This window comes from Myotis myotis, unplaced genomic scaffold, assembly GCF_014108235.1.
Source record: "Myotis myotis isolate mMyoMyo1 unplaced genomic scaffold, mMyoMyo1.p scaffold_m19_p_6, whole genome shotgun sequence".
In the NCBI taxonomy this organism is placed as follows: Eukaryota; Metazoa; Chordata; class Mammalia; order Chiroptera; family Vespertilionidae; genus Myotis; species Myotis myotis.
Genome location: NW_023416368.1, coordinates 69,806,567 through 69,817,070, shown reverse-complemented (window position 1 = coordinate 69,817,070; position 10,504 = coordinate 69,806,567). Strand labels below are relative to the sequence as shown.

Below are 10,504 nucleotides of genomic sequence, written 5' to 3'. Positions count from 1 at the left end.
GTAAGTAGATGAGGCCACAACAGAGAGAAAACACAGCAATTTGTGCCCCCTATTTCTAAATTTCTGAGGGAGGATCTCGACTGACCCTATAGAACTATAAGAGGAGTTGGTCAATAAGACAATTATGCAACCATAGCCCAAAATCCAGCATAAGGATTGAGGTTTAAACAGTTCACTGTCTTAACCTTTTGCCACAAGAGATAAATCCAAAATTTGTGTGATTTCACACACACACAAAAGCCGGTATTTATTGCTGGGGTTCTCTTCCATCCAAAGACTCTAGGATTCGGGTTTCTTCCATCTTCAGCAATCACCATCTTAGCACAAGGCCTTCAGATCACCATCATCAGGGAAGGGGATTTTAAAAAAAGTAACATGAAACTTTTAGGAAACAAGATTGAAAGTATCTAAAATTACTTCAATCAGTCGTGTCTCGGCCTTTTGGCTATGATCATGTGTAATATCTGTTCTTATCAGTTTAAAATTTCTTCAATCAAAATATCAAGGCTAGAACCCAGCTACATAGCTTTAATCCCTTTGCAAGGAAGACTGAGAAAAGTGATCTATGTCCTCAGAAACAGGAAAATAAATTTTGATTTGCCCATGAATGGGGCTCAGGGAGACCTGTCAGAGACCTTAATATGTGCTCCCTAGAGCTGAGGGAATGAATGAGACTGGAGTTTCCTCAGGCCAGGAAAGGATGAAAAGAGATGCAATTAAAGACCACTCTCCCCATGAAAGTGATGGAAAAAGAGAGGTCAACTTGGGGACAACAGTATTTCTTCCTAGCATGAAAAAATAATGCATGAGCTTCCTGTGGCAAAGACGTCATGGAAAATAAGCAAGTTGGAGAAATTTTGAAGGGAATCTTGATGGTGATTCTTGCCCGTAAGAGGCTATTAAGTGTCCCAAGATGGCAAAAAGAGAAATATTACATATAGCAGATAACCTTCAAGTTATAGGTTTGAAAAGTCATGAGTAACCTTAAACATTATGTAAGGGAACAGGAAAAAAGTTGCCACACAGTATGGGTTTGAAGAAACTCTACAGAACATAGTTAAATTGCTTTCTCAGCACCCTGTTGATTTTTGTCCTTGAACACAAGCATTACATTGAGATCACCTATTGTTTTGTTCTCCCTCTTTTGGTGGTTTAAGCAAAGCTGAGACAGAAAGAGACTTACTATAACAGTGTTGTTATCAACCACCCTCGGGAGATATCCAGCTTGCTGCAAATCCAGTCCTTAAAAAGAGTTACTCCTTTTTTACACATCTTAAAATTCACGTTAAAAGGGGAGATTTTAAACTATAGGTATTCATAACTTCCTCACAGCATAACTAATGTAATTTTTATACTGTATGTTTTAATATTTCCTTGCAATGTTGAAGTAATCTTGTTCCGTACTGGAAACAGTGTGTTTGGAACAAGGGGAGAAAACACACCAGGGGAGCAGAAGGGCCAAGGACGCCGTTTCTTTCTTTCTTTCTCTTTCTGTGGAGTTTTTTCTCGAGGGAAAATATCCCAAATGTTCATGAAGTGACAAGGGAAGTTTTTCTTTTGGGTTTGTCTTTCCTTAAGGTCCCAGCACTTATGTAATACCAGAAGCAAAAGCAAGGCTGCAGGAGAGCCAGAAAGAACAGGACTGGGAAAGTGATAAATATTGGCACTGCATATTTGCCTGGTCACAACTAGAAATTTAATTCAGGAGCGAGACAGAGAATCATGAACACTTTAAGGTCAAATGAGGAAAGCCTTCAGCAGTCAGGGACAAAGACTTCACCATAGGATGACCCTGGCCAGTAAGGCTTAGTTGGTTGAAGCATCAGCCAGTGCACCAAAGGGTCAAATGCTCAATTCCCAGTCAGAGCACATACCCAGCTTGTGGGTTCAGTCCTGGGAGTGTATGGGTTCTCTCTCACATAAATGTTTCTCTCTCTTTCTCTATCACCTCTCCCTCCCTCTCTCTCTAAAATCAAGTTTAAAATAAATAATCTATATATATAAAAGCCTAAGTGACCGGCCGACCAGCTGACTGGCTCCTAGCTATGATGTGCACTGACCACCAGGTGGCAGACACTCAACACAAGAGCTACAAAGCAACAGCAACTTTGCAGAGTGCCCTCTCGCACTCTGGGACCCCTCCGGGGATGTTGAATTGCTGGTTTTGGCCCAATCCCTGCAGGCCAGGCCGAGGGACCCCACTAGTGCATGAATCCATGCACCGGGCCTCTAGTAATAATAATAAAAGAAATAGGACAGGTAACACATTTAGGAAAAGGAAGTTAGATAAGAGTTTAAGGTTTGTTTGCTTGTTTGTTTACAATAAGCAGCGGTTAGGACTTTTGGCTAGGAGGCTAGCAAGCTGAGACAGGGACATAGCAGAAAGAGCTAATACAAATGAAGAAATTAGACACCAGGAAACAATGCAAAAGCAGAATCTGAAATTCAGGGTCAGAGGAACTGAAATCTAAAGCCAAAGTGATAGATGTAAGATGAGGTATTGGGGTTGCAATTGAAATTGTGTTAATAAGAAATATGTTAATAATTGTTTGCATCCCATTCCTCCTTAACCTCACTCCCCCATGAAAGGATGGTTAAAAGGAACCCCAAGCCTCACCGACACAGAGGCTCCCAGGGTGGGTAGCCTTCCGAGTAGTCTCCGGTAAATGAGATGGAGAAATTTGAGGAACAGTGAAGTTCCTGACAACTAGAAAAGATTCAGAAAATAATAAGTTCTGATTCCTTATTTATCATACTAAACTCTTTGCCTCTTTTCCCTGCCAGAGGAACTAATATTTTTTAATCATGTGTCAGAATATCTCCATAGAGCAATTTTATAAGAAAAGATTGGAGGTAATCTTCACAAATGTTAAAACCTTATTCAGAATGCTACGGCATTGGCTTCAAGACATCTGAAGTCCTTATGAGCAGCAGGATTTAAGAATGCTATTTGACCCAGTGATCCCACTTCTAGGAATATATCCCAAGAAAACAGAAACACCAATCAGAAAGGATATATGCACCCCTGTGTTCATAGCAGCACAATTTACAATAGCTAAGATTTGGAAACAGCCTAAGTGCCCATCAGCAGATGAGTGGATTAGAAAACTGTGGTACATCTACACAATGGAATACTACGCTGCTATAAAAAGGAAGGAATTCTTACCATTTGCAACAGCATGGATGGACCTGGAGAGCGTCATGCTAAATGAAATAAGCCAGGAAGTGAAAGAAAAATACCACATGATCTCACTCATTTATGGATAATAAAGACCATTATAAACTGATGAACAAAAATAGATACAGAGGCAGAGCAGCATTGAACAGACTGTCAAATGACAGCGGGAAGGCCAGGGAGGGTTGGGGGCGGGGGGAGGTAAGAGATCAACTGAAGGACTTGTATGCATGCATATAAGCATAACTAATGGATGCAAGACACTGGAAGGGGGGTGAGGGCATGTGCCAGGGGGTAGGGGAGGCTGGGGGAAGGTCAATTGGAAAAGAAAGAGACATATGTACTACTATTTGTAATACTTTAAGCAATAAAAAATAAATACATAAATAAAAGTTACTTTAAGAAAATGGAAGAAAAAAAAAAAGAATGAAACTGAGCCTTACCGGCCAGGGCCATCCTTTAGAAGGATGGGAGGATGTGTCATTGATTATATGAGTCAAGTGCCTGAAGGTAACTCTCTGCCGTTGACTCCAGAGTGGAAGCTCACCAGTGCTGCTAGATAAGTTAAGATTTGGGGAGATTAGGTGGCATCAACCTCAAATATAGTGAAATTCATTTTTAAATGCCTCCTCTCTTGACGACAGGTGAAGTAAAAAACAGGAAGAAGGGTTAGAAGTTGAGGATCTGTCTTTACATTTGCTGCTCTATCCCACCACATTTCTAAACTGGGTATTTGGTCACCATGAAATGTGATCAAGACATAGTCAGATGAAGAGAATATACATTCATTTTTTCCCCTTTGGAACACTGGATTCTGTGTGTCCCTCATTACCAAGTCACTGACACTACTGGTAAGAGAAGGGGTCAAGCTATCACATAATGACTCAGAGGATTGTAGCTGGGATGGGGGCAGGGTGGGACGACTTTGAATTCTATTCTCCCCAAGAAAGGAAGGTTTTTAAAAGGAGCTCCTTCCAGACAAGTAATTGTAATAGTCTAAGGCTTGGATTACATGAGATTCAGATTGGAGTTGGGATTCATCAAGTGACAAGAAATATGAGGGGATCATTCCAGAGGAGGATTAGTGTTAACAGGTGACATGAGCACCAACAGGTCAAACTCCAGAGAGGAAACAAGGTTCTCAATTGCAAAAATACTCATAGGACCTAACCAACAGGCACATGTATGGGGAATTCTGAATGACAGAAAAATTATCCAAAAAGGGTCTGTGTGAGGAGAACCTGTGTTAAGTTTTAGCTTCCAAAAATCATAAAAATTCCTGATAGTGTTGCCTCCAAAATAGGCCAAGCGAGAACTCAGACTAATGGTGGTAATCAAAAGTGTGGTTAATGTGATATTGAGCTACTTTTTAAAAGGACAGTATGTCTGTACATAATTGGTATAAGAATAGAAAGTAATATTTAAAGAACTAAAGGATGTTGCCCGATGGTTTTGAGTAGTTCAAGATGACAAAAATTAGACTATTTTTGAAAAATAGTGGTTTTGCAAAATAATTCATTACTTTTTTCCCCCAAAAAAATGTCTGATGTTTTTAGTGAGCTCTGCAGCTTTCCTACGGGCTTTTGAACTTTCGGTCCTGACTTGGTTGTCACCATGGATTTGGCGGAGTGGGAGCAGAGGCACAGATGCCTGAAGAGACAGTTCTGGAGACAATCCTAACACCGGACAGCTTCACCTTTGCTTTCATACTGAAAAGAAATTGAGAAGAGTCAAAGAAAAAAAAATGGAACTTTCTAGAACCCCACCACAAGGGGGGCTGAATCAATAGGTTCATATTTATTTAAGAGGCAGGACATAGGACAAAAGACTACTGTTTACCAAACGATGTTTTATATGTCTTACCAGTTTCTGACAGCCCAGGTAGACTAATCGAGAATTCTCCATTTTTTATCAAGTGTCAAAGTGCTAATGCCCAGTCAGTCTGTCCATGGACGTGGCTCCCAATCAGGCTGAGAGGCTCTAGAGATCTTAACATGGTATGTGATTTCAGATGCCTGCAAATCATATGGCTACAGATCTCTGAGACAGAAATATGTTTCTTGGGTCCCAGGACGTACATATACACTTTCACCCTTCCAGGGTATGTTACGCAGAAGAGGCTAAAGTATATGACAACCCTAAACTATCAAGGGTAGATGCTTTGGTGTAGAAAATTTAAATGCCACTTCAAATGTTTTATTGGCCCAAACTAATAACATGGTTCTACTCCGTCACAGAGGGCAAAAAGTTTAGTCTTCCAAGTGTCAAGGAGATAGAAGTCAGTGAGCAAAACTATGGACTACCACACCTAATGAGTAATCTCAGCTACCTCCAAAGAGCTCACCTGGTGCTGGGGGAAGGCCTTCTAAGGATGCTACCAACCTCAAGGAGGATATAGGACCTCTTGATTCTTCTGATCCCCAGTCTATTATTGCTTAAAAATAAATCACATACATTACAGTGAGATGGTACATGGCAAACTAGAAATAAAGTAATGCAAAGTTCTTTGATAGTAAAAATCAAACACTATAGGTTTCCATAAGTATTTCTATACTCAGGGTTATCTGACTTAGAAATTCTTAAGAATAGAGGAAGTATAAAAATTTCATGGTAGCATTATAGGCAAAGAGGTGTTGGTCCTAGTCTTTCAGCTGAGAGATCAGAGTCAAGAATATGCAGTTCACCTGTTTGGAGTGTTGCCACAATAGAGCCAACGCTCATAAACTGTCACATAAATTGTACACGTGGACGACTATTCCTGTTTTCCAGTGTAATTTACTGAAGAGTCTTAACTCAGTCTCCTTCAAACATGTAATGATTTTGCTCTTTTACAATCACTAACTACAACCATGCTCTGTTGAACCACCATTTCTTATCTCCCTTAATGGCATCCTAGATAAGTCCTAAAACTTCATATTGACTTTCAGTTAGTAGAAAGCTCTAATACAATTAAACACAGCAATATTATATCAACATTATATTTGGTTTAATATTCCTCTTCTCCCCCTCCCCAGTATTACCCTCTGGGTTTATGCCAAAGAACCGGGTGGGAGAAGGGGTGGGGAGCAGCTGGATCAACTTTGCTCTTCTACCAGCATAGTAGTTAAGATCCCAGCCAGGGAATAAAATCGCAAGCCTGCCTCCTTCTAGACTTCGCCAATCGTCATGAATGTGTCTCCTGAAGTGCCCCCTCCTGAAGTGCTGGACAATCTCTGTACCTCCCTCCAGGTCCACTCTCACCTTCTGTTCTCTGCTCTGGGTCCCTAAGAAGCCGTTCTCTACATGAAGCTTCAACTGGGCTCATTTTGCTCATTGGCTTCTGGTTGGATTGGGACAAAGGGAGGTACTGGTACAAGATCAGAGGCTGGAGAGAGATACTGAGGTATTTATTTCCTTGATCCTCCCCCCCCCCCTTTGCTGGGGCCCCCATTTCCAATGACTGTGTCCCTCTTCAGAAGACCATGGGTCTTGGCAGGCTGCCCTCCTCTCCAGCTACAGCTCTGGGTTCTAGCAACCCTTTCCTCTCCTCTCTCTTTGGGCGAGTGGTGGTTAGAGCTTCCCACTGTGGGTAAAGCCAGGATGCTTCACTGTGTCTTGTTGGCTTCCCTTAACTCTGTTCACACCTTTGTAAATAGCCCCTTCACTAATCTCTCCTCAACTGCCCTACTTGAGTGTGCCATCTGTTTCCTGTTGGGATGTTGAATAGAAAAGGGCTGAGCACTTCTTTTCCTGCCCCCAAAGGAAGGGAGGGGGAATCCCAGCATCCCTATGCTGAGGACTCTTCATCTGAACAATGTCCTCCATTGATCCTCTGCTTCTCCCCTAAATGTTGTACTTATTCAGAAGAATGTAAGACTGGTGATAAAGGAAGCAAAGAAGGTTTAAAAACCTCATTATAAGCCCTACAGCAGTGGTTCTCAACCTTGGCTGCACATTAGAAGCACCTGGGAATCTTTTCAAAATCCTGATTTCTGGGCCACATCCTCCGGAAATTCTGTTTCTTTGTTATGGGGTGAGGCCACAACATTAGTAACAAAGAAACAGAATTTCCGGAGGATTTGGCCCAGAAATCAGGATTTTGAAAAGATTCCCAGGTGCTTCTAATGTGCAGCCAAGGTTGAGTACCACTGCCCTAGAGGGAGGTTCACATTTTAAATGCAAGAAGCTTTCTTTAAAAGGTCTTTCTAAAGAATCACTTTGTGCTTCTTTGTCCTTAATTCAGCATTTTTTAATTCTGGGGCACTAGAAAAAGTTCATTCAGAGTGCTGAAAGGCCTTCATTTATCAGTTTGCAGAAAAAACTCAAGACAAAAAAAACACAATTGTTCCAAATTGAACTAATGTGCCAGGACTACATGTATCTGTACGTTTGCATCCTCACTATCTTGAATAACCAACAGTTAATGGATACTTTACAATTTACCTTTAGCTGCCTCATTACCTACCTAGGAAAATAGCAAGTTATTCAAACAGAATTCTAGAAATGGTTCTCCAAAGCCTTTTATTATGTTTTAACACACAGCCAATGTCAAAACAGTACTCCCAGGACACTAGTACAGAAATTCATCTAATGGCATATTTAACAAAATAGCTGCTTTGAGAAAGAATAAGAGCATGATCTTTTAGAGAAATTATGCTGTGTTATTTCATTTCATTTCATAAAACACTACCTGAGAGCCAATTCCAGCTAACCTTATGCTTTATTTGCATTTTTTTAGCTTATTAAATGTGAAGGCATTCAGGGGTTGAGTGATATTGCCAGCAAGCTGTATTTCATGTGGAAGATCAGCAGGGGCCTTTTGGAGGGCCTCAATTTTTCTCCGAGTGTCAGGAAATCAGTTATTGCATCCAGCTGCAAGCTGTTTTGATTGAACTGAAAGTCTGATTTAATTTGGTACAAATGGCAAATTACTCCTCTATTTATCCTTGAACTACATGTACCCACAAAGTACTATATTTCAGGATGTTCTTAAAAGTTTAGGGTTGAAATGTGATTTCTAAAGGTTCCTTCTCTATGCCTAGACCCCTCATAAAATTCCAACAGACGGTGAAAGCCCCAGCAAAGACATGATTTCTGCACTCCCTGTCCTCATGCTATTTACAGAATGTGTATGTTGATGCAGTGGTTAGATGCATATTGTGAAAGACATGAATATTCTTGACAAAATGGAATAAAGCTTGGAATATTTATTTATTTATTTATTTATTTATTTATAGCACTTAAAGGGCAACTGATTTTAAGCTTATGCTATATAGCCATCTCTCCTTATTTGTGGTTTTGCTTTCTGCTGATTCAATTCCCAAATATTAACTGCAGTCTAAAATGCTAAATGGAAAATTCCAGAAATAAACAGTTCATAAGTTTTAAATTGTATGTCATTCTAAGAAGTGTGATGAAATCTCTAACCACCCTGCTCTGTCCCTCCCGGAATTTGACTGGTCCCTTTGGAATCTCCATGCTGTAGCGGTTCCCATCTGTTAGTCGCTTAGTAGCCCCCTGTGTTATCAGATTGACTATCTTGGAGTCACAGTGCTTGTGCTCAGATAACCCTTATTTTGCTTAATAATGGCCCCAAAACACAAGAGTAGTGATGTTGGCAAGGAGAAGCCGTAAAGTGCTTCCTTTAAGTGAAAAGGTGAACGTTGTTGACTTAATAAGGAAAGAAAACGAATTGTATGCTGAGGTTGCTGAGATCGATGATAAGAATGAATCTTTTATCCGTGAAATTGTGAAGGAAAAGGAATTCCTGCTAGTTTTGCTATCACACTTCAAACTCCAAACGTTACAGTCACAGTGCACGGTGAGCGCTTAGTTAAGAGGGAAAATGCATTAAATGTACCTGTGGAGGATGAGAACAGGGACTGTGTCCTCATTATGGGAACATGTTGCTTCAGAAAGCACGGAGCTTGGACTTCAGCAAGGAATCCCCTGAAATGAGTGACCAAGCCATTATTGCAAGTACAGGATGGTCACACAGATCAGGAATAGGTTTGGACTAAAAAATGTAAAAATTCCTGGAGAGGCAGTGTCTGCCAGCGAAAAAGCTGCTGCCACGTTCCCAGCAGAGTTGGGGAAGGTGATTCGTGTTCAGAACTGAGTTTTCAGGCATCAACTGGGGGTCTCAGAACTTATCCCCTGTGCATAAGAGGGGCCATCGATTGTACTCTCAGCCATACTGTTACTGAAAAGTGGACACAGACAGCAGTGTAGTGATGGCCAAAAAGGGGGAAGGAGGAGGGCTGGTTGGAGGTAGACAAAATGGGGGTGGGGGGGGGGGAATAAGGGACATCTGTAAAAGTGTCAACAATTTAAAAAATGCTAAGAGATCAACCAAAGGACTTGTATGCATACATATAAGCATAACCAATGAACGCAAGACATTAGGGGGCAGGGGAGGCCGGGAGAAGGTCAGGGAGGAAAACAAAAAGGAGACATATGTACTACTCTTTGTAATATTTTAAGCAATAAAACAAAACAAAAATGCTAAGCAATGTTAAGAGAAAAAGTATCATAGACTATCAGGCCCCTTAAAGGATAATACTTAGGAGACAAAACAAGTGTTTGTTTTTGTTTAATCTTATTCAGCACAGTTTTCAGGAACCACTATACAGTAGAATGTATTCAGGAGAAACAAAATAATTTAAAAAGTATAGTATTATTTCAATGTCACACTTTAGAAGCTATTCACAAGTTCTGAGGTTTCCAGTTTAGAAAATATACTTCAAAACACACGCATAGGATGTTTCAAGGTGAGCCAAAGCAAATGTTTATGTGAAAACAATGACAGTCACTATGAAGTATGAGGTTGAACTGGTCTTCCTTTAAGGAGGTTTAAAATAAGGAAAATGAACAGGTTCCATTTAGTCCTGTTTAAGGGCAACACGATAATGAATTTTTCCAATGGCTCTTTAAATTTTCTCCACTTAACACAATCATGTTTTCAAAGATATAAAACCATTAAGTCTAGGTAGTCAGCGAAGCACAATACAATCTTTAAAGAATGGGACTTCATAAATCTTTCTCCTTTCTGATGTCCAGTCTGCTTGTGTGGCTCCTCCATTTTGCAACTTCTTTTCTATTCCCTCTTTTCAAATCATGTGCATATTCATCTCAGCTACCACATTTATTCTAGTGTCTCCCTCTAACATAATGCTTACTTGCTCTAAATAAATATAGAATTTTAAATTAGATTGCTTATTTTAGCCAAGAATCACACAGTACTGAACATTTTTTTTCATGCCTATACCTTCCTAACCGACTGCATTGCTTGGGCAATGGCCAAAAGTTCCTTTCTTTCCCTTCCCCTTTAAAATCTAGGATAGTGCCATG

The 10,504-nt window shown here is 40.4% G+C and overlaps 1 pseudogene; it reads left to right on the top strand.

Moving 5' to 3' along the window:
• Window positions 1-425: 425 nt before the first annotated feature.
• On the top strand, window positions 426-640 carry LOC118659543 (annotated as a pseudogene).
• The last annotated feature ends 9,864 nt before the right edge of the window (window positions 641-10,504 follow it).